Genomic DNA, 21,382 nt, shown 5'->3' with positions numbered 1-21,382 from the left:
GCCAGAGACCCTGGCTTCCCCGGCTGCTGCCTCCCATTCCTGCGCCTGTGGGATGAGAGTTCAAAGCTGTGTGATCTTGACCAAGTTACTTACCCTCTCTAAGCATGTTTCCCTAAATGTGAAATAGGATGATGGTGATGTGTTTATTTCACAGATTTGATAGAAGGATTAAATGAGAGATGCATCAAAAGCAGTGGGCACAGGTTCAATGCTCAGTGAGCTTTCTCTTTTCTTATCAATAGACAGGTCTCCATGAGGACAGAGACTGGCTTCATCTCGACTGTAGCGTCAGGGCTGGCCACTGTGTCTGCACCCAGCAGGACTTCAGTAAATATCTGTTTAGACACTAACCACAGACTTAGGCATAAAAGCCCTTTGGAAGAAAGTTGACCATTTCATGCACCTTCAGACTATGAAGAGCAATGATGACAACTTCAGCTCGAGAGGGTCTCAGTGCCCATTCATCACCACTATGAAAAGGCAGAAACCAGAGCTGTGTGTTTAACTCCCAGCCCCAAAACCTGTTGGCTTTGCTTTATCACTATGAGCTTCCAATGCCATCCCTTTAGAATGGGACCTCTCTCTTCTTCCCCAAGGCACCAGCCTTCACCCCAGACCTCTCCTTATTAGCTGGTTCCTCCTGTCTGTACTCTGAGCCCATGCTGTGCTCGTCAGATAGCAACATGGGAGAATACAACAGCCCAGAATGCAGGCTGCAGAGTTAGATCCCCAGAACAGGATCTCAGCCGGCTCCATCCTTCCTCAGCTGGGCGACTGTGGCTATTGGCTTCCTCTCTGTGCCTCAGTTGCTCCATCTGTGAAATGACGATTGTCATAGTCCCTGCTTCAAAGAGTCACTGGGAGGATTAACTGAGAAAATGCAGGGAAGGTGCTTGGAACTAAATGCTCAAAAAAAGTCCATCTGGCCAGGCACGGTGTCTCACGCCTGTAATCCCAGCACTTCGGGAGACCGAGGCAGGTGGATCACTTGAGGTCAGCAATTCAAGACCAGCCTGGTCAACATGGCAAAACCCCGACTCTACTAAAAATACAAAAATTAGCCAGGCATGGTGGCAGGCACCTGTAATCCCAACTACTTGGGAGGCTGAGGCATGAGAATCTCTTGAACCTGGGAGGCAGAGGTTGCAGTGAGCCGAGATGGTGCCACTGCACTCCAGCATGGGCAAGAAGAGCAAAACTCTGTCTCAAAAAAGAAAAAAAGTCCATCATTCTTATTAATGGAGGACAAATCATCTCAGTGCCTCTTTGGCTGATCAGTACCCTCAAAGCTAGTGTTATCCAATAGACCAGAGGTCCCCATCCCCCAGACCACAGACCAGTAGCGGTCTGTGGCCTGTTAAGAACTGGGCTGCACAGAAGGAGGTGAGCAGTGAGCTAATGAGTGAAGCTTCTTCTGTATTTACAGCTGCTCCTCACCGCTAGCGTTACCACCTGAGCTCTGTCTCCTGTCAGATCAGCAGTGGCATTAGATTCTGATAGGAGCACCAATCCTATTGTGATCTGCATGTGCAAGGGATCTAGGTTGTGTGCTCCTTATGAGAATCTAACGCCTGATGATCTGTCACTGTCTCCCACCACCCGGAGATGGGATTATCTAGTTGCAGGAAAACAAGCTCAGGGCTCCCACTGATTCTACATTATGGTGAGTTGTATAATGATTTCATTATATACTATAATGTTCATAACAATAGAAATAAAGTATACAATAAATGTAATGCACTTGAATCATACTGAAACTTCCCCCAAAAAATACATGGAAACTGGTCCTTGGTGCTAAAAAAAATTGGGGACAACTGCAATAGACTATTCAGTCACGGTCCAATCAAACATTCTGCAATGGCGGGCTTGCTCTACTCTGCAATGTCCAACATGGGAGCTGCTAGCCACCCACATGGGCTGTTGAGCCCTTGAAATGTGGCTGGTGAGAATGAAGAACTGAATTTTCAATTTTCTCTTAACTAATTTTTTTTTTTTTTTTTTTTGAGACAGAGTCTCACCCTATCCTCCAGGCTGGAGTGCAGTGGTGCAATCTCGTCTCACTGCAACCTCCATCTCCCGGGTTCAAGCAATTCTCCTGCCTGAGCCTCCTGAGTAGCCAGGATTACAGGAACCCGCCATCATGCCCGGCTAATTTTTGTATTTTTGTAGAGACGAGATTTCACCATGTTGGCCAGGCTGATCTTGAACGCCTGACCTCAGGTGATCTGCCCAACTTGGCCTCCCAAAATGCTGGGATTACAGGTGTGTCACCATCCCCGCCCTTAATTCATTTCTAAATCACAAAATCTAAACAACAAGTGGCTAGGAGCTACCATAGTGTACAAGGCAGCTGTAGAATCACAGGAAATTGTCAATGACCCTGTCCTGCTTCAAGCTGACTTTTCCCCCTCATGGTGACACTCTAGATTCTTTCCTCTCATATTTTTTAGACTTTCAGGATTAGACCATGAAAATAAGTTCTGTCCTTCCAAGAAAATAACGTTCATTACACTTACTGTATACCAGGCTGATTTCAGGGCTTTACATGTATTAATTTACAACAACTCTGAGGCAGGAGCTGTGATTATGCCCATTTAACAGATGACAAAACTGAGGCACAAAGCAGTGCTGGAACTTCTCAAAGTCACACAGGTAGCAGGAGGCAGAGCTCGGATTTGAACTCACTTTGGGTTCAGCAACTCACAGCTCTCATCTATGACATAATATTACTTCTGTGGTCAAAACACTTAGACCTGGATTTCACAGGAATCTTGTGCTTGCCTGGCTGCTAGGGAGGTTTTCCTCATCTTCCTTATCTCACGGTTCAAAACCCAGGGCCTCCATGCTCTTGTTATGGTGGCCGTTCACTGGCAGGAGGCTTCTGGGAAAGTTCTTCTTTTCTGTCATTTTTCTTATTCCTGTTTTTTTTTGTCTCATTGGTGTTTATCTGCAGAACTTTGTTTCCTTCTGCTCAATTCATAATCAGAGTGCTTTTCCTCCTGGCTCAATTCATAAGTATTTGTGCAAAAAGAGGTTGGCGCAGAGCCAGGTGACTGACGACACCCGGCTCGTCTGGCAAGTGGATATCAAATTGTTGTATCTCATTCTGCCATTCACAGCTCCTGCTATGGGGCTGGGTCATCTGCCAGCTCTCCAAGGAGCTGGCGGGAAACCGCTGCAATCAGAGCGAACCCACGGCCCGGGTGAGCTCGCCTCCGCACAGCACTCCAGCTGGCCCCCAGTGCCTTTTGGGGACACATCTCCATTGCCAGGCAGGGCTGTGGGAGGGCCGCCTGCCTCCTGTCCATCACAGGGAAAACCTACCCTTATCCCACGTCCCTTCCAGGCAGCCTGTGTGGAGATTGCTGCGTTCACCTTTAATATGGCTAAAATGTTTTCCTTCAATGACAGCAATGCTGCCAGAACCCATCAAGACACCCAGGAACTGATGTCCCTTGGCAGATGATGCTGGAAAGATGGGATTCCCGGCAGCCTTTGCATCTGTTGCTCACAGCCCACGAGCATCTCCACCGTCCAGCAGGTCAGGGCACGGTCTCTCTCTCTCTCTCTCTCTCTCTCTCTCTCTCTCTCTCTCTCTCGGTCCTCTCACGGTCTCTCTCACGGTCTCTCTCACAGTCTCTCTCTCTTACGGTCAGGGCAGAAAGAGAGAGAGTCCATCTGGAGCAGACTCGGATTTTAAATGAGTGTCCCTGATAATTTAACATGATCGATGGCTCACGTATTTCACCAAGTTCAGGAGTCCCAGTTCTCAGAGAGAAGCAGCCAGCCATGACTGTAAGACCTGAGCAAACCGTACAAATCAGACAGCAGGTCTCACCCCTCCCCAGAGAGCTCCAGAGAGTATCAAAGAGTGAAACAGCAGAGGGATGGTCTGGGTGGGGTCATCGTGGCTGGCAAGGGTCTGTGACAGCACCTTGTTAGGCTACTCCCAAGAGGAAATTTGGAGAGAGGGTGGGAGGGCAGCTCTCAGTGCAAGCTATGTCTCCTGGAAAGTAACTTCCAAACTTTGGAGGATTGTGAGCAAGATGGAACCAGCAACTTCTACCTAAAAGAATGTTCATAGCAAGATAACTCATCCTAATATTGGTCCAAGCTAGGTCTTTATTGTGCATCATAAGGCTCTGAGAATAACAATGTAACCTCCAAAAGGGCTGCGGGCTTTGAGGAATCTCAGGCAACTCGCTTCCTTCTGCTCAGTGACTCCCCCGGAGCACAGTAAGGCAAGGAAACACTTAGAGCCAAGCTTGAGTTCTGAATTTCAAATACAGGGAGTCCATCTCTTTCTACCCAATTGTTCCCTAGATGAGTAACTAATTCCTTCCCCTTAACTGCACATACTTCCTTCCAAAGCACAAGAGTGATGGGCTGTCCATGAGCCTCCCCAAAATATGTGCACCTTGTGACATAAATTCTGTCACCGAAAGAGACCAGACAAAATGTAAAACCAAAGTGGAGGCTTTCCTTGAATTATAGCTTCTAAAGAGTTTTGGACCCTCTACAAAACCCAAGAGTTAGGAATTGCCTGTAAGAAGCACCAGCTCTTGTTTTAAAGAGGCAATTTAAGAATAATAGCCGTGCTGATGCCACACTACGCTAAGGGAGAATAATGAACCTAATAAAACTAGCGATTTTTCAATTGCTTTTGCTGCTGGAAACACTGATTATGCTAATTAAAGGGTAGAATAGTAAATAGCCACTCTTTTGCATCCAATTAAGTGTTCAAATTATTTCTCAGAAGTATTTGTTGAAAATAGAACTTCTGATAATCATGGGTCCCAAATAAACAGAGTCAAGTGTGGTGTGGTTCATGTGTGTGTGCACACATGTGTGTTTCTGGAGCTCATTTTATGGAGATCCCGCATAGCTCCCCAAATTCCTATCAGACCAAATAAGAAAAATCACAGTTTCCTAAGACTACAGTTTGGGATATCTTTGGAAAAGGTGTGTATTGAGAATACAGCATATGGAAACTATTTCACGTTGGCAATATCTGTGATTTAACATTGCAAACATTAGAAATACAACTGGTTCTTCAGAGCCACCTAAGTCCCTCATAATGACAATATTAGCTTCTTCTAAATAATAAATTAGCCGGTCAAACTATGGTCTACAGCATGTTAGAAGTTTCATCCTTCTAGTCAATGTCACATTTCAAGGCAAAGTCGAATTATATGTACGTTAAAAAAAGTGCTGTCACTGAAAATTGAGAATTATGTCTAATGCCAATCAGAAATGGAAAAAATAAGTATTAAAGGATTTGCAAGTTAAAGCAACCATAGAAATGTTATCATCAGGAAGGAAAATGTATTACCTGCAGAGGTTACAGAAAAGACGCTAGAACCCAGAAGAGAAAGAATCTCTGTAAATATTTCCATTAAATTAATCAAGAGTGGCTGGGTACGGTGGCTCATGCCTGTAGTCCCAGGACTTTGGGAGCCCAAAGCAGGTGGATCACAAGGTCAGGAGTTCGAGACCAGCCTGGCCAACATGGTGAAACCCTGTCTCTATTAAAAATACAAAACATTAGCCGGGCGTGGTGGCATGCACCTGTAATCCCAGCTACCCAGGAGGCTGAGGCAGGAGAATTGCTTTAATCCAGAAGGCCGAGGTTGCAGCAAGCAGAGACCACATCATTGCACTCCAGCCTGGGTGACAGATCATGGCTCCATTTTGAAAAAAAAAGAAAGCAACAAAGAAAGAAAAAGTTAATCTGGGCGAAAATAGGATGAGTTTTTCACCCACAAAGGGAGATGAGATTCATGCATTCTTTCAACACGCATTCCATCAATAGTGAGCACCTGCTCTGAGCTAGGCCCATTCTAGATCCCAGGAAATGGGTAACCAACCAGACATGGCCCCTGATTTGGAGCTCACATTTTAGAGCAGCTAAATGGACAGTAAACAAGTAAGCAAATTAAGATCTTCTTAAATTGGGGGAAGTTCTTTAGAGAAGCACTTCCATAAAGCTCAATCGCATCATAGACTATGACTGCCAGGGGGTAGGGAAGGTAATATCTCACCTGCTTGTGGACAGCAGAGCTTCTGACGCCTTGCAAAGTATTTAGTACCAACATTTCTGTCTTAGGTCAAGTTCCCTAAAAGCAGATCCTGAGGCAGGGATTGAGTGCATGTAATTCATTCAGGAAGAACTCTCAGGAGATAGGAGTAAAGAAAACAGGATATGACAGGGAAGGAGCTAAGTGAGATGTGGTCTCCGTTGGAGACTGGCTCCAGTCTGATCTCACAGGGAGCTCCAGAGTGTGAACTGCACCACCATGTTATCCCAGCCTAAGGTCTTTTGTTCTCCTGTGTCAGCCGGTCCCTGGCCCAGGGCTGCAGACTCCCTTGGGGCCCCAGCAGACTGGAGAAGGAGCATGGTCTGTGGTCTACTCTTGGTTGTGCACACCCACCCACCTCTTCCCCAGCTGACACTGCTGGAGGACGAGAGGGAGAGATGTCATCTCCTCCTATGGCAACCTGTGTGATGGCAATGGCCCTTTTCCTGTTGGGCATAATCTGCTGCCGTCTCTTGCTGTCTGCAGCCTGACACAGAAGGGTGAAGGTCACCAGGTTCCACTGACAGGGGTCTTTGTCTCAAGCAGCAACCATAGGACCGAGGGTCCCTTGCAAGATTCAGCCACATTTCATGACTGTCTGCAACACACCCCATGCCTCTGATGGAAGGGACACAATGCCCCATGCTGCACTCATTTCTGCCAGACTGGGGTCCCTGATCTCAATTTCCCTCTGCAGTCCCCATCTCTGGGGTCTGCAGACACATTTCAGATCCCTCCTTAGTACCTCCCAGGAGGCAGAAGCCAGAGGAAATAATCCTTGTCCCAATGCACCTGACCATGCCACCTCACTGCATGCTCTTTCTCCCTCTCCAGGAAAAATCAAGCTTGTTGAATACTTACCAATATGTCCACATGCATTTAGTCCCCATAACCACTTATTGGGGCAGCATTACCATCCCCAAGTTACAGATGAGGAAACTGAGGAGAGCATTTATATAACATGCATCTAAGTGGTGAACAAACGATCTAACCAGGCAGTGCGGCACCAGAGCACACATTTTTGTTATTCAGAGAGATGGGGTCTCTCTCTGTCCCTCAAACTGAAGTGCAGTGGCCTGATCATAGCTCACTGTAGCCTTGAACTCCCAAGCTCCAGCAATCTTCCCGCCTTAGCCTACCGAGTAGCTGGGACTAGAGGCATTCACCACCAACCCAGCTAATTTTTAAAAAATATTTTTCTAGAGATAGGGTCTGATCCCAAACTCCTGAATTCCAGCGATCCTCCTGCCTCAGCCTCCCAAAGTGCTGGGATTGCAGTTGTGAGCCCCCGCACCCAGCCCAGAGCACACTTTTTTTTTTTTTTTTTTTGAGATGGAGTCTCACTCTGTCGCCCAGGCTGGAGTACAGTGGCAAAATCTCGTCCCAGAGCACACTTTTAACCACCATATCATTCTGCCTCTGGGTAGGTTAGTCAAGCTCTGTAGCTGATCAGATGTCTGTAGAGAGAAAGAGACATCAGTCTCCACTTCTTCCAAACACCCCCAAATTTTACAAGTGATTTTCTCAGATCCCTCAGCATCAGGAATGGGGATGAGCAGGACATCCTGTCCCCTTCCCAACAGCCCAGCAGATATCCCAAGATTACATCTCATTGGCTCTGACTAGGACATGAGCCCAAAGCTGAACCAGTTGCTGTAGCCATGGCATGCAGCATCCTCGGTCCTCTGGCCAGGCCAGAGCTACATCCCACCTCTGGATCCTCAGGTTGAGTCAATACATCTTGAACCAGGCACGAACTGAAGCTCAAGGGGGAGTCAGAGTAATGTGACCCTGCCACCAGGAAGTGGGGGCTGAGCAGGCAAGCTTTCATCACCCACTGCACACACCAGGGAAGGCTTGTGGTGGCTTAGTCCCACCTGGGGGCAAAGAAAAGAGTGCCTGCTCCGCGCCAAAATGTGATGCCCAACACTATATCTTAAAGCTAGCTGGCTTTGTAATCCCAGCTACTTGGGAGGCTGAGGCAGGAGAACCACTTCAATCCAGGAGGCGGAGGTTGCAGTGAGCCAAGATCACGCCATTGCGCTCCAGCCTGGGTGAGAAGAGAGAAATTCTGTCTTCAAAAATAAAAAATAAAATAATAAAAATAAAAAGCTAGCCTGCTTAATCCTCACAAAGATGCCATCTACTTTTTGGCATCCTACAGGTAGAAACATTGAAACACTGAGACACTGGGAGATTTAAAAACTCACCACCAGCCAGGCACGGTGTCTCATGCCTGTAATCTCAGCACTTTGAGAGGCTGAGGCAGGAGAATTACTTGTGCCCAGGAGTTCAGGACCAGCCTGGGCAAATTAGTGAGACCTCATCTCTACAAATATTAAACAAAACAAAAATTAGGGCTAGACGCGGTGGCTCACACATGTAATCCCAGCACTTTGGGAGGCCAAGGCAAGTGGATCACTTCAGCCCAGGGATTCGAAACCAGCCTGGCCAACACGACAAAACTCTGTCTCAACTAAAAATACAAAACTTAGCTGGGCATAGTGGCACATGTCTATAATCCCAGCTATTGGGAGGCTGAGGCACAAGAATTGCTTCAACCCAGGAGTCAGAGTTTGCAGTGAGCTGAGATTGTGCCACTGCACTCCAAACTAGGTGACAGAGTGAGACCGTGTCTCAAAAAAAAAAAAAAAAAATAGGTATGGTGGCACATGCTTGTGGCCCCAGCTACTCAAGAGGCTGAGGTGGCAGGATCAGTTAAGCCCAGGAGTTCAAGGGTGCAATGAGCTATGATTGTACCCCTGCACCACTATATATAAATATATATATGTATCTATATATACACACATATATATACATGTATATAAGTGTGTATATATATACACACACATATATATACATGTATATGTGTATATGTGTGTGTATATATATATGTGTATATATATAAAAAACACACATGCACAAATTCACCACCACCAACTCAGAAATTACCGTCTCCCTCTATTCTAAGGAATTATTTTTCATTTTGCCATCTCTGAAGTTGGAATATACCTTACAATCCCTGGAATGTCACGGTCTCGTTGGCAACATTTTTCTGCTTAGTAGCGCATAAAATAATAGCACATCTTGTAACTAACAGTGTTGTAGATGCTATGAGATCCTGGGGAAGCCCAGAATCCTAACTCCACCCTGTCTGACTCCAAAGACCACATATTTCCTATGCCTTTGGAATGGGGCACAGATGTAGACAAGTCGAGCTTTGTTGATTGTGAGAAAGGTATGATAAATGGCCCTGATGGAATTTTCTTCTTGTACTTGCAGGGGAACAAAGTGGCATCATTCCACTATTCCAGGGGTGGTGCTAAATACGAGGGTGAGGCTGTCAAGCGGACCCTGGTGGAGTCCTACACTCACCCAAACAGCAACGAGACAGAGCGGAGGGAGAACATCGATACCGTCATGAACTGGTTCACCAAGGAAGACTATGACTTTGTGACTCTGTGCTACAGAGAGCCAGATAACATGGGACATCGATTCGGGCCACAGGCAGAGAACAGGAAGTTGATGATTCAGCAAATCGACAGGACCATCGGGTATCTGGTGGGAGCCACTGAGAAGCACAGCCTGCAGAGCACCTCAGCGTCATCATCACATGAGACCGTGGGATGACCACCGTGAAGAAGAGACCCAATGTCAACAAGATCCCCTTGTCCAACTACGTCAAGTTCAGGGACTTGGTCAAGTTTGATATTGTGGGCTACGGTGGCTTTGGGATGCCCCTGCCCAAATTGGGGCAAGAGGAAGCCCTTTACCAGTCACTGAAGAATGCGCACCCTCACCTCCACATCTACAAGAAGGAGGAGTTTCCAGAACACTTCCATCTCGCTAAACATGACCGGGTTCTGCCAATCGAGATGTATGCCAACTCTGGTTACAGTATCAATGGGGTAAGTTCATTCTAAAATGAATAAAGTCACCTTGGATCTAGGAGACAACCATTAGGGAAGGGTGGTTCTGCAAAAATCAAACATAAGTGCACAGCCGGGTACTGTGGCTCACGCCTATAATCCCAGCACCTTGGGAGGCTGAGGCAGGTGTATCACCTGAGGTCAGGAGTTTGAGACCAGCCTGGCCAACATGGTGAATCCCCATCTCTACTAAAAATACAAAAATTAGCCGGGTGTGGTGGCACGCATCTGTAGTTCCAGATACTCTGGAGGCTGAGGCAGGAGAATCGCTTGAACCTTGGAGGCAGAGGTTGCAGTGAGCCAAGATCATGATACTGCACTCCAGTCTGGGAAACAGAGTGAGACCCTGTCTCAAAAAAATATATATATAATATAATATAATAAAACAAAACAAAACAAAATAAAATAAAATAAAATAAGTGCACACACTACGAGTTGTAGCCCACAGGGTCCTAAATGTTCCCCACCCCCCGCCCAACCAATGCTGCCCCAAATTACCGTTATACAAGATTAATGACCAACTCAACTTTACAAGGCTGATTTAAAAATACAAATAAGACTGGCCATGGTGGTTCACAACTGTAAACTCAGTGTTTTGGTAGGCCAACACAGGAGGATTGCTTAAGGCCAGGAGTTCAAGACCAGCCCGGGCAACATAGGGAGACCCCATCTCTACAAAAAACAAACAAATAAATAAATAGCCAGATATAGCGATGCATGCCTGTAGTCCCAGCTTCTCAGGAGGCTGAGGTGGCAGGATTTCTTGAGCCCAGGAGGTCAAGGCTGCACTAAGCTGTGATTGCACTACTGCACTCCAGCATGAGCAACAGAGCAAGACCCTGTCTCTAAAAAATAAATAAACAAATAATAAAACATAAACACCAACTTCATTATTCAAAATTGTGCATTGCGCTTCACTAAACATTGAGTAGCAGTTCTTTCATTTTTGTCTTCCCAACAACCCTATAAAATAGATGCTCTTACTTCCACCATTTTAAAGAAGAAATCAAAACCTAGAGAGAAGTGACTTGAAATTAAAAATGTAAGGTTGGGCTGCGTGCAGTGGCTCACACCTGTAATCCCAGCACTTTAGGAGGCTAACGTAGGTAGATTGCTTGAGCCCAGGATTTTGAGACTAGCCTAGGCAACACAGTGAAACACCATTTCTACAAAAAATGCAAAAAATGTAACTGGGCGTAGTGGCATGTGCCTGTGGTCCCAGCAACTCAGGAGGCTGAGGTGGGAGAACTGCTTGAGCCCGGGGGTGTGGAGTCTGCAGTGAGTCATGATCATACCACTGTGAGATAGGAGGCAGGACTTGACTCCACAGGCAGGGCTTGGACACCAGACCAAATTGAGGACTACCTAAAACAGGGCTGGGGCAGAAGCAGCTTTCCATCAGACATGCCCACCAGTGTGCCATGTGAGTTTACTATTGCCAATGCAGCACCAGGGAGTTACTGCCCCTTTCCATGGCAATGACCGAATGACTCAGAAGTTTCTACCCATTTTCTTGAAATTCCTGCATAAACTGCCCTTTAATCTGCATGCAATTAAAAGTGGGTATAAATGTGATTGCAAACTCTCTGTCGCTACTCTCTGCCTCCAGGGTAGCCCTGCCCTACAGGAGCAGTCACAGGGCTGTAATGCTGCCTCTTTAATAAAGCTGTTTTCTTCTAAACCTCCGGCTTGCCCTTGAATTCTTTCCTGGGTAAAGACAAGAACCCTCACGTGCTATTGAGAGGTGACAGCATGCTGGCAGCCCTCGAGCTCTCTCTCGGCGCCTCCTCTGCCTGGGCTCCCACTTTGGTAGCACTTGAGGAGCCCTTCAGCCCACCGCTGCACTGTGGAAGCCCCTTCTTGGGCTGGCCGAAGCTGGAGCCGGCTCCCTCAGCTTGCGGGGAGGTGTAGAGGGAGAGGTGCGGGCAGGAACCGGGGCTAGGCACGGCGCTTGCGGGCCAGCATGAGTTCCGGGTGGGCATGGGCTTACGGGGCCCCGCACTCGGAGTGGCCCGCTGGCTGCACTGGATCCAGGCAGTGGGGGGCTTAGCACCTGGGCCAGAAGCTGCTTTGCTCAATTTCTCACCAGGCCTTAGCTGCTTCCCTGCAAGGCAGGGCTCAGGACATGCAGCCCGCCATGCCTGAGCCTCCCCCAAACCCGCTGTGGGCTCCTGCATGGACTGAGCCTCCCCGATGAGTGCCGAGCCTCCCCTATGAGCACCGCCCCCTGCTCCAGAGCGCCCAGTCCCATTGAGCACCCAAGGGCTGAGGAGTGCCAGCACAGGACATGGGACTGGCAGGCAGCCCCACCTGCGGCCCCCGTGTGGGATCCACTTGGTGAAGCCAGCTGGGCTCCTGAGTCTGGTGAGGACTTTGAGAACCTTTATGTCTAGCTAAGGGATTGTAAATACACCAATTGGCACTCTGTACCTAGCTCAATGTTTGTAAACACACCAATCAGCACCTTGTGCCTAGCTCAGGGTTTGTGAATGCACCAATCGACACTCTGTATCTAGCTTATCTAGTAGAGACTTGGAAAACTTTTGTCTAGCTCAGGGATTGTAAATGCACCAATCAGCACCCTGTCAAAACAGACCAATCTGCTCTCTGTAAAACAGACCAATCCGCTCTCTGTAAAATGGACCAATCAGCAGGATGTGGGTGGGGCGAGATAAGGGAATAAAAGCAGGCTGCCCCAGCCAGCAGTGGCAACCCACTGGGGTCCCTTTCCACACTGTGGAAGCTTTGTTCTTTTGCTCTTTGCAATAAATCTTGCTGCTGCTCACTCTTTGGGTCCACACTGCCTTTATGAGCTGTAACACTCACCTCGAAGGTCTGCAGCTTCACTCCTGAAGCCAGCGAGACTATGAACCCACTGGGAGTAACAAACAACTCCAGACGCGCCACCTTAAGAGCTGTAACACTCACCTTGAAGGTCTGCAGCTGAACTCCTGAAGCCAGCGAGACCACAAAACCACCAGAAGGAAGAAACTCTGAACACATCCGAGCATCAGAAGGAACAAACTCTGGACATGCCGCCTTTAAGAACTGTGACACTCACCGCGAGGGTCCGCGGCTTCTTTCTTGAAGTCAGTGAGACCAAGAACCCAACAGTTCCGGACACACTATGCTCCACTTCGGGGCTCCCCTGCCCTGTGTCAACTGCACTCTGGCCTGGGTGGCAGAGAGAGAGACCCTAACTTTAAAAAAAGAAAGAAATGTAAGGTTAAGTGCTGCCCCCAAGCCTGAGTGGATGATCATTATACAGAGTACACGAAGATCACCAAAAATGTCACCACAGAGGCCCCCTGCCGCTGGTTCTCATTTGCCCATATCAAAAAACATGCAAGCCTCTTCATACAAAGACACACACAGATGCTCGTAGCAAAACTATTCATAATTGTCAAAAGGTGGCAACAACACAAATGCCTATCAACAACAGACGAATGGGCAAACAAGTACAGTCTACCCGTGTGATGGAACATTAATCAGCCAAAATATGGAATGAAGGGCTGATTCATGCTACAACCTGGATACACCTTGAAACCATTAGGCTAAGTGAGAGAAGCCAGACAAATATTAGATGATTCTACATACATATATATATATATATATATATATATATATATATATATGCCCAGAATATGAAAATCCAAAGAAACAGAAAGTAGATTAATGGTTGCCAGGAGCCAGGGGTGGGGATAGTCGGGGGGAAATAAGGGGTGACTGCTAATGGATACAGGGTTTCTTCTGGGGTAATTAAAATTTCTAAAATTGATGGTGATGATGGCTGCAGAACTCTGTGAATATATTAAAAACCACTCAATTATACACTTTATTTATTTATTTAGAGACAGGGTCTGGCTCTGTTGCCCAGGCTGGAGTGCAGTGGTGCAATCTCATCTCACTGCACCCTCCACCTCCCAGGCTCAAACCATCCTCCCACTTCAGCCTCCTGAGTAGCTGGGACTACAGACACACACCACCATGCCCAGCTAATTTTTTTGTATTTTTGGTCGAGACAGGGTTTTGCCATGTTGCTCGGGCTCATCTCAAACTCTTGGGTTCAAGTGATCCTCCCACTTCAGCCTCCCAAAGCACTGGGATTACAAGTGTGAGCTACCATGCCCGGCCAAATGATACACTTTAAATGGGTAAATTGTATTGTACGTAAATTATCTTTCAATAAAGCTGTTATTAAAAAGCAGCTTTAAGGGCCAGACATAAGAGCCATGCCTGTAATCCCAGCATTTTGAGAGGCCAAGGCAGGAGGATCACTTGAGCCCAGGAGTTCAAGACCAGCCTAGACAACATGGCAAAACCTGGTCTCTACAAAAAATTTAAAAATTAGGCTTGGCGTGGTGGCTCACGCCTGTAATCCCAGCACTTTGGGAGGCTGAGGTAGGTGGATCACTTGAGGTCAGGAGTTCAAGACCAGGCTGGCCAACATGGTGAAACCCTGTCACTACTAAAAATATTTTTTAAAATTAGCCAGGCATGGTGGTGGGTGCCGAGCCTGAGGCAGAAGAATCGCTTGAAGTCGAGAGGTGGAGGTTGCAGTGAGCCGAGATTACGCCACTGCACTCCAACCTGCTGGGCGACAGAGAGAAACTCCATTTCAAAAAAAAAAAAAAATTAAAAATTAAAAATTAGCCATCGGTAGTGGCTCATGTTTGTAGTCCCAGCTACTCAGGAGGCTAAAGTGGGAGGATTGCTTGAGCCCAGGAGGTTGAGGCTGCAGTGAGCCAAGATTGTGTCACTGCACTCTGGCCTCAGCAACAGAACAAGAAATTGTTTCACAGTTTTAAAAACAATTAAAAAACAAGCCTAAAGAAAACACAAAACCAATGCTAACTGTGAGACATAAATGAGGTGGTCTATATCTTGTTAACTACCAACTAACAATTCATGGCAGAAACAAAGTTTAAATGATGCTATAGCCGGGCGCTGTGGCTCACGCCAGTAATCCCAACATTTTGGGAGGCTGAGGTGGGTGGATCACCTGAAGTCAGGAGTTTGAGACCAGCGCGGTCAACATGGTGAAATCCCGCCTCTACCGAAAATACAAAAATTAGTCGGGTGTGGTGGCGGGTGCCTATAATCCCAGCTACTCGGGAGGCTGAGGCAGGAGAATCGCTTTAACCCCGGGGGGCGGAGGTTGTAGTGAGCCAAGATCGCACCATTGCACTCCAGCCTGGGCGACAGAGCGAAACACCGTCTCAAAAAATAAATACATAATTAAATAAATGATGCTATAAACCTCATGTGAGGGAAGACTGCCCCAGGTACAGCTTGAAGAACCTTTGCTGTGAATAGGAGCCAAATGCGATAATTATGTTCGCAACTTGGTTCATGTTAGCTTGTTGCAACTCCAGAGTGTAACAGGTATGAGAAAACTCATGGGGTTAGTGTTTAATGTTGGTGGAAATATTCACATTAAAATACAACAGTTTATCATCTAAGGTATATTTTATCCCTCAAGTGGCCTGGAACACTGTGATTATTGCACACCAATCGCAATCCCATAGCTAAGGCCTTGCCAAGGAGAAATTCCACAGTCACCTGACCTATTTGTAAACCTGGTTTATGATGTTTTGTAACAGGATATCTTGACAGTAGCATGAGGACATTTAACGAGACAAGAACATTCCCCACTGACCAACCAGATGGTTTGAGGGAACAGGATGATGTGCTCAGTTTAATCTTCTGCTGCACCGACCATTAGGCAGAAAATCCTTTGGGTCAATGCCTCTCACTGAATCCACTTCTCAGATTCCTGTCCACCTGCCTGCTTTGCAGTACAGAGTAAAGTGGGCCTTCCTTGACTCTCTTCAGGGACCAACGTGCTTGAGGCCATCATGAAGACATTCATTCTTTTTTTTTTTTTTTTTTTTTTTGAGAGTCTCGCTCTGTCACCCAGGCTGGAATGCAGTGATGTGATCTCAGCTCCCCACTGCAACCTCTGCCTCCCAAGTTCAAGTGATTCTCCTGCCTCAGCCTCCTGAGTAGCTGGGATTGCAGGCACGCATCACCAGGCCCAGCTAATTTTTCTATTTTTTGTAGAGACAGGGTTTCACCATGTTGGCCATGCTGGTGTCGAACTCCTGACTTCAAGTGATCCACCTGCCTCGACCTCCCAAAGTGCTGGTATTACAGGTGTGAGCCAACGTGCCTGGCAGAGGGCTTTCATTCTTGATGGACTGCTCCATAGCCTCAGAGACAGTCCGACTGGTTTCTTCAACCAGAGCGGAGCAGACAGGCAATTTCTGTATGCCCCAGGCCAAATATTAGACCAGCTCTTCAATGTACAGAGAGCATCACATTTCTTAGATGCTACAATATCTGTTGGTCTAAAATATAAATAAATAGTATTGTAGCCAGCCACAGTGGCTCACACCTATAATTCCAGAGCTTTGTGGGGCTGACGCAGGAGGTTCACTTGAGGTCAAGAGTTCGAGACCAGCCTGGGCAACACAGCAAGACAGCCCCACCCCCACCTGCCATATCTATAAAAATTAAAATAATTAGCTGGGCATAGTAGTGTGGGCCTGTAGTCCCAACTACTTGGGAAGCTGATGTGGGTGGATCGCTTGAGCCCAGGAATTTGAGGCTGCAGTGGGCTATGACTGCATCACTGTACTCCAGCTAGACCTTGTCTCAAAAAAAAAAAAAAAAAAAAAAAAAGTGTTGCAATTGAAATTACTTTATCATTTGAAAAGAGGGACAGACAAGAAAGGTATTTGCCATTTACCAAGCAATTACCCAGAATCCTCATCCCATCCTACACCCACCCTTCCCCTAAAAGTGTATGTATATGTATTTATACCATAAAAAATACATCTATTTGGCTCTGGAACTAGATTGCTTGGGTTCAGTTACCTGATCTAGCATTTGTTCCTGATGACTCAGTGCAGAAAAGCTCTGTAACTCAGTTTCCCCAGCTGTAAAATGGGGAATGGCGCCTTTACTGGGCTGCCGTGAGGGTAAACGAGGTAACATATATATATAAAGCATTCAGAACAATTCATGATACATAGTAAGCTCTATATATTTGAGCTTATTATTGCTGTCAGTACGATTATCATCATCCTGCTGTTTCCAATGGGTATGCTTTCTACATTCTCTTTCTTAAAGACCTTTAAATCCTTTGTATTCTTTCCACCACCTCAGAGAGCAGTGTCCTTGTAGTTTAAATTTTCAAAGACTTCATGGATCCAATAATCATGACATTAACTAAGGGACAGTTTTCTTTCAGTGGATTGGAATCTAAAATGGCTTTATTGTTATTATTGCCCAGGCTGGTCTCGAACCCCAGACTTCAACTGATCCCGCCACCTCACCCTCCCAAAGTGTGTTGAGATTACAGGCATGAGCCACCATGCCCGGCCCTCATTCTCTTCTTTTATAAGGACACCAGTCATTGCATCTGCCCCCTCACCAGCAGCCCCCAATCCAGGATGACTCATCGTTACTTGATTACATCTAGAAAGACCCTATTTCCAAATAAGGTCACATTCCTCGGTACTGAGGATTTAGATTTCAAATTTTTTCCCTGACTAAATTTTTTTTTGAGTCACGGCCTCACCCTGTCACCCAGGCAGGAGTACAGTTATGTGATTATAGCTCACTGCAGCCTCAAACTCCTGGGCTCAAGGCATCCCCTGACCTCAGCCTTCCAAGTGGCTGAGACTACAGGCGCACACCACCATGCCCAACTAATTTTTTTGTTTTTTTGTGTTTTTTTTTTGTACAGGTTAGGTCTCACTCTGTTGACCAGGCTGGTCTGACCTCAAGCGATTCTCTTGTCTTGGCCTCCAAAGGCAGTGGGATTACAGGCGTTATCCCATGCCTGACCCTCTTTCTACATTAAAATCATTGTATCATTAGCCTGAGCTGCCCATATTCCTTATTCTGCCCATCCCTGACCAATCTCCTCCTTTAACATAACTTCCATCTCGATATCATGGGGCCTGCTGGGCACTGCAAACAGCCTAAGGAAAGTGGAAATTTTACTTAACCTTAAATTCTGTTACAAAGTCCATATTGAACTTAATTTATATTTGAACTATAAAAATGTTCTGTAAGTTGAAACATGACCTATAAAGGTCTCTACACCCTGAAGCAACGTTTTAGAAAGAAATCAATTGGTCCTTTTCTGCAGAAACCATTAACCATAGGAGAGATAAAGGAAAAACTTCAATGTACTGATTGAACTTCCATGCTCATAGCTTAACTTCTAAAAGGCAACCATTCCATACTGTTAAACTGCCTTAGGTTGTTGATACTGTTATTAAAGAGACCCTCAAAGCCAGAAGTTGAATCTTGACTGTAGTTCTTGCACGTACACGCACACTCTTGCCACTGAAACCACTCAGTTTGTCCTAATACTGCTACCCATAGCAACACTACCTGGAATTTTACGTTTGTTTTTAAGCGTCAGTCGTAATCTTCACTTGCTCCTGAACACAGCGCACCTGTGAGAGCCACGTGACATTAAAAAAATGCCTTCAGTGAGGCCGGGCATGGTGGCTCACACCTGTAATCCCAGCCCTTTTGGAGTCCAAGGCAGGTGGATCATGATGTCAAGAGATTGAGACCATCCTGGCCAACATGGTAAAACCCTGTCTCTACTAAAAATACAAAAATTAGCTGGGTGTGGTGACGCGTGCCTGTAGTCCCAGCTACTCGAGAGGCTGAGGCAGGAGAATCGCTTGAGCCCGGGAGACAGAGGTTGCCGTGAGCTGAGATCGTGCTACTGCACTCCAGCCTGGCAACAGAGGGAGACTGTCTGAAAAAAAAAAAAATTCCTTCAGTGCCTTGATCCTTCCAGATTCAGATCCAAGAGAGATGACATTTGTCCATCACCAGACACTGCACACCAAGATAAAGATTTCTTCTGGCCAGGCGCGGTGGGTCACGCCTGTAATCCCAGCACTTTGGGAGGCAGAGGCGGGTGGATAACCTGAGGTCAGGAATTTGAGACAAGCCTGGCCAAGGTGTTCAAACCCTGTCTCCACTAAAAATACAAAAGTGGCCCGGCAGGGTGGCTCACGCTTGTAATCCCAGCTACTCGGGAGGCTGAGGCAGGAGAGTCGCTTGAACCTGGGAGGTGGAGATTGCAGTGAGCCGAGATCGCACCATTGCACTCCAGCCTGGACAACTAGAGCAAAACTCCGTCTCCAGAAAAAAAGAAAAAAAGATTTCTTCTGTGTGCATGGCTCAGCTCTGTGGTCCGCTAGTGTCCTTCCTCAATCTGCTTCCAATCTGTGGACTCAGGAAAGACTGAACCAACCTAGATTTATTAATATTTTAGTATAACATAATACAATGTTACTTACTATGACATTGACCGTATATGCCCTTTTGCTCCTTGGAGGAAAGACAATTAATAGCTATTATGTGAGTTAATAAAATAAGCCCAGGATTTATGAGTATAACTAACCTGTTCCCATTGGTTTTCCTTGTCTCCTGCAGGCAGAGAGCTGATCAAAACAGCAAAAGCAAAGCAGTGCCCCTGGCCCAGTTCTGAAGCCAATCTTCCTTAATCACCCAGACCCATCCCTGGTTAGGACTTGCTGTGGATTCTCAGGTGACTCCCTCTCAGGATACAGGGACTGAGAGGGTGTATGCAACATCTCAGACCCAGAAACCGTTGATTCTGTCTAAAAACACAGCAATAACCACATCTCATCCTCTTGATTTAAATGAAAGTGTTTGGAGGAATAAAAGATGAATCTTTTTTTTTCTTTGTCAGATCTTGCGCTCATTTGGTTCTGGTGTGGAACAACAGCTATAAGAGAACAAGTGTATTCAATTAGAATTAATTCCCCTCTCTTATTCTCATAGCTGAGCAGGGCTCAAGTGCCTCTCATCTGAAAGAGGTAATAAGATTTTATCTGTCTCCTCATCTACCTGTTGCAAGTATACTTAACAAATTCGCTCTCGGGACTCTTCCAAATGGAGTTTTATGAGGAATTTGCTAAGGTAAACGTTTTAGACTTTGAACACAGTTCAGATTTCAGGGGCAGTACTGAAATCTAAACTGTGTTGCTAACTGCCCTGCCTTTCAACTCAAGACACAATAACTTTGAACTAAAATAATTATATTTTTGTTGTTTTCCACTCTGTCCCCACGTCTATATCACCACCATCCCCAATCCCACCCCGCAGGAGCTAACTCCTCCTTCCTGTCCCTGCAAGATCAAAACTCCTCCTGCAAGCCCCACTAGCTCTGTCTGCTCACCTTCGTGGTAGATATCGCTATCGTACTTTTATCCTCATTTGTGTGATAAGTACTTCAATGTCCACTTCTTCCACGAGCCCCTGAGCCTCTGAAGGGCCTGGACCACACCTAGTTTTTCTCACCATTACATCTCCCTTGTCAGGCACATGGTAGGCGCTTAAAAAGTATTTGATGAACAAATGGCTTGTTTGGTGACAGTCCAAAGGCTGGGGGACAGAGGGAAAGCCCCTCCTTTCGGGCCCCAGACGGGTGGCGCTGATGGAGAGGAGGCTAGGATAAGGCCTCCAGGACCGAAGCATGCACCCGTAAGGCCCCTGCTAAAAAGACCTTCCGAAGGCGGAGGAACTGCGAGAGTGCCTACGTTAGCCCAAGGCCTGACCCGACGATCCCAGGGACCCTCGCCCTAACTGGCCCCGCCTCCCGGGCCCCAAACCCGGACTCGGCCCCGCCCGAAGCTCCAGATCCTGGGGCCCGCCCCCGGCCCCGCGTCGGAAGACCATGGGCTCGCTCCTGGGCCTGCCTCAAACCCTCCGCAGGTAACGCCTCCCGAACTTGAGCCACATTCCGATCCCCTCCTCAAATCCCTCCCCGTTTCCCACACCCTGGACCCCTTGCTCCGTCTCGGCCCCGCCCCAAGCCCAGCTAGGTCTCGGCCCCTGAGCCCAGCCCCGACCGGCCTCCCAGTCCCTGGGTCCCTCCCGACACCGGCCCCTCCCTAAGCTCCGCCTCCGAGGGCCCGCCTCCTGAGCGCAGCCCAGCCCGGACTCGTCCCCGCTTCCCGGACCCTGGGCTCCTCCCCACGTGGGCCCGTCCTAAGCTTCGCCTCCCAGAGTCCACGCACCGCCTGGCCAAGTGCTACGACATAGTCAACGCCCCGCCCCTGCCCCGCCTTCTGAGACCTTCTCTGGGTCTGGCCTTCGCCCCGCCCTAAGACCTGTCTCCTGGGCTCTGCTCTGAGTCCCGCTTCCTGAACCCATTGGCGTTTATCCCCGCCCTAATGCCCGCCTCCAGGACTCTTATCCTGCCCCCACTCAAGGCACCGCCTCCAGGACGCCACTAACCTGGACGCTTCGGAAGCCCAGCTTCCAGGATCGCCCTCTCCTGGCCACGCCCCAGGAACCGCCAAGCTGGAC

General features: G+C 47.4%; 1 long non-coding RNA gene across 1 annotated transcript; it reads right to left on the bottom strand.

Annotated features, from left to right (window-relative positions):
• Positions 1-55: 55 nt before the first annotated feature.
• LOC134728413 (uncharacterized) lies at positions 56-21,297 on the bottom strand. The gene is made up of 6 exons (XR_010113104.1): positions 20,250-21,297; positions 19,449-19,796; positions 16,886-16,947; positions 13,068-13,206; positions 5,333-10,851; positions 56-4,066 (listed from the first exon to the last, which is right to left on the bottom strand). It is a non-coding gene; the product is annotated as an uncharacterized LOC134728413 (long non-coding RNA).
• Positions 21,298-21,382: the final 85 nt, after the last annotated feature.

Source organism: Pan paniscus, chromosome 7, assembly GCF_029289425.2.
Source record: "Pan paniscus chromosome 7, NHGRI_mPanPan1-v2.0_pri, whole genome shotgun sequence".
In the NCBI taxonomy this organism is placed as follows: Eukaryota; Metazoa; Chordata; class Mammalia; order Primates; family Hominidae; genus Pan; species Pan paniscus.
The sequence above is the reverse complement of the archived record's forward strand: the minus strand, read 5'-3'. Positions and strand labels throughout refer to the sequence as shown.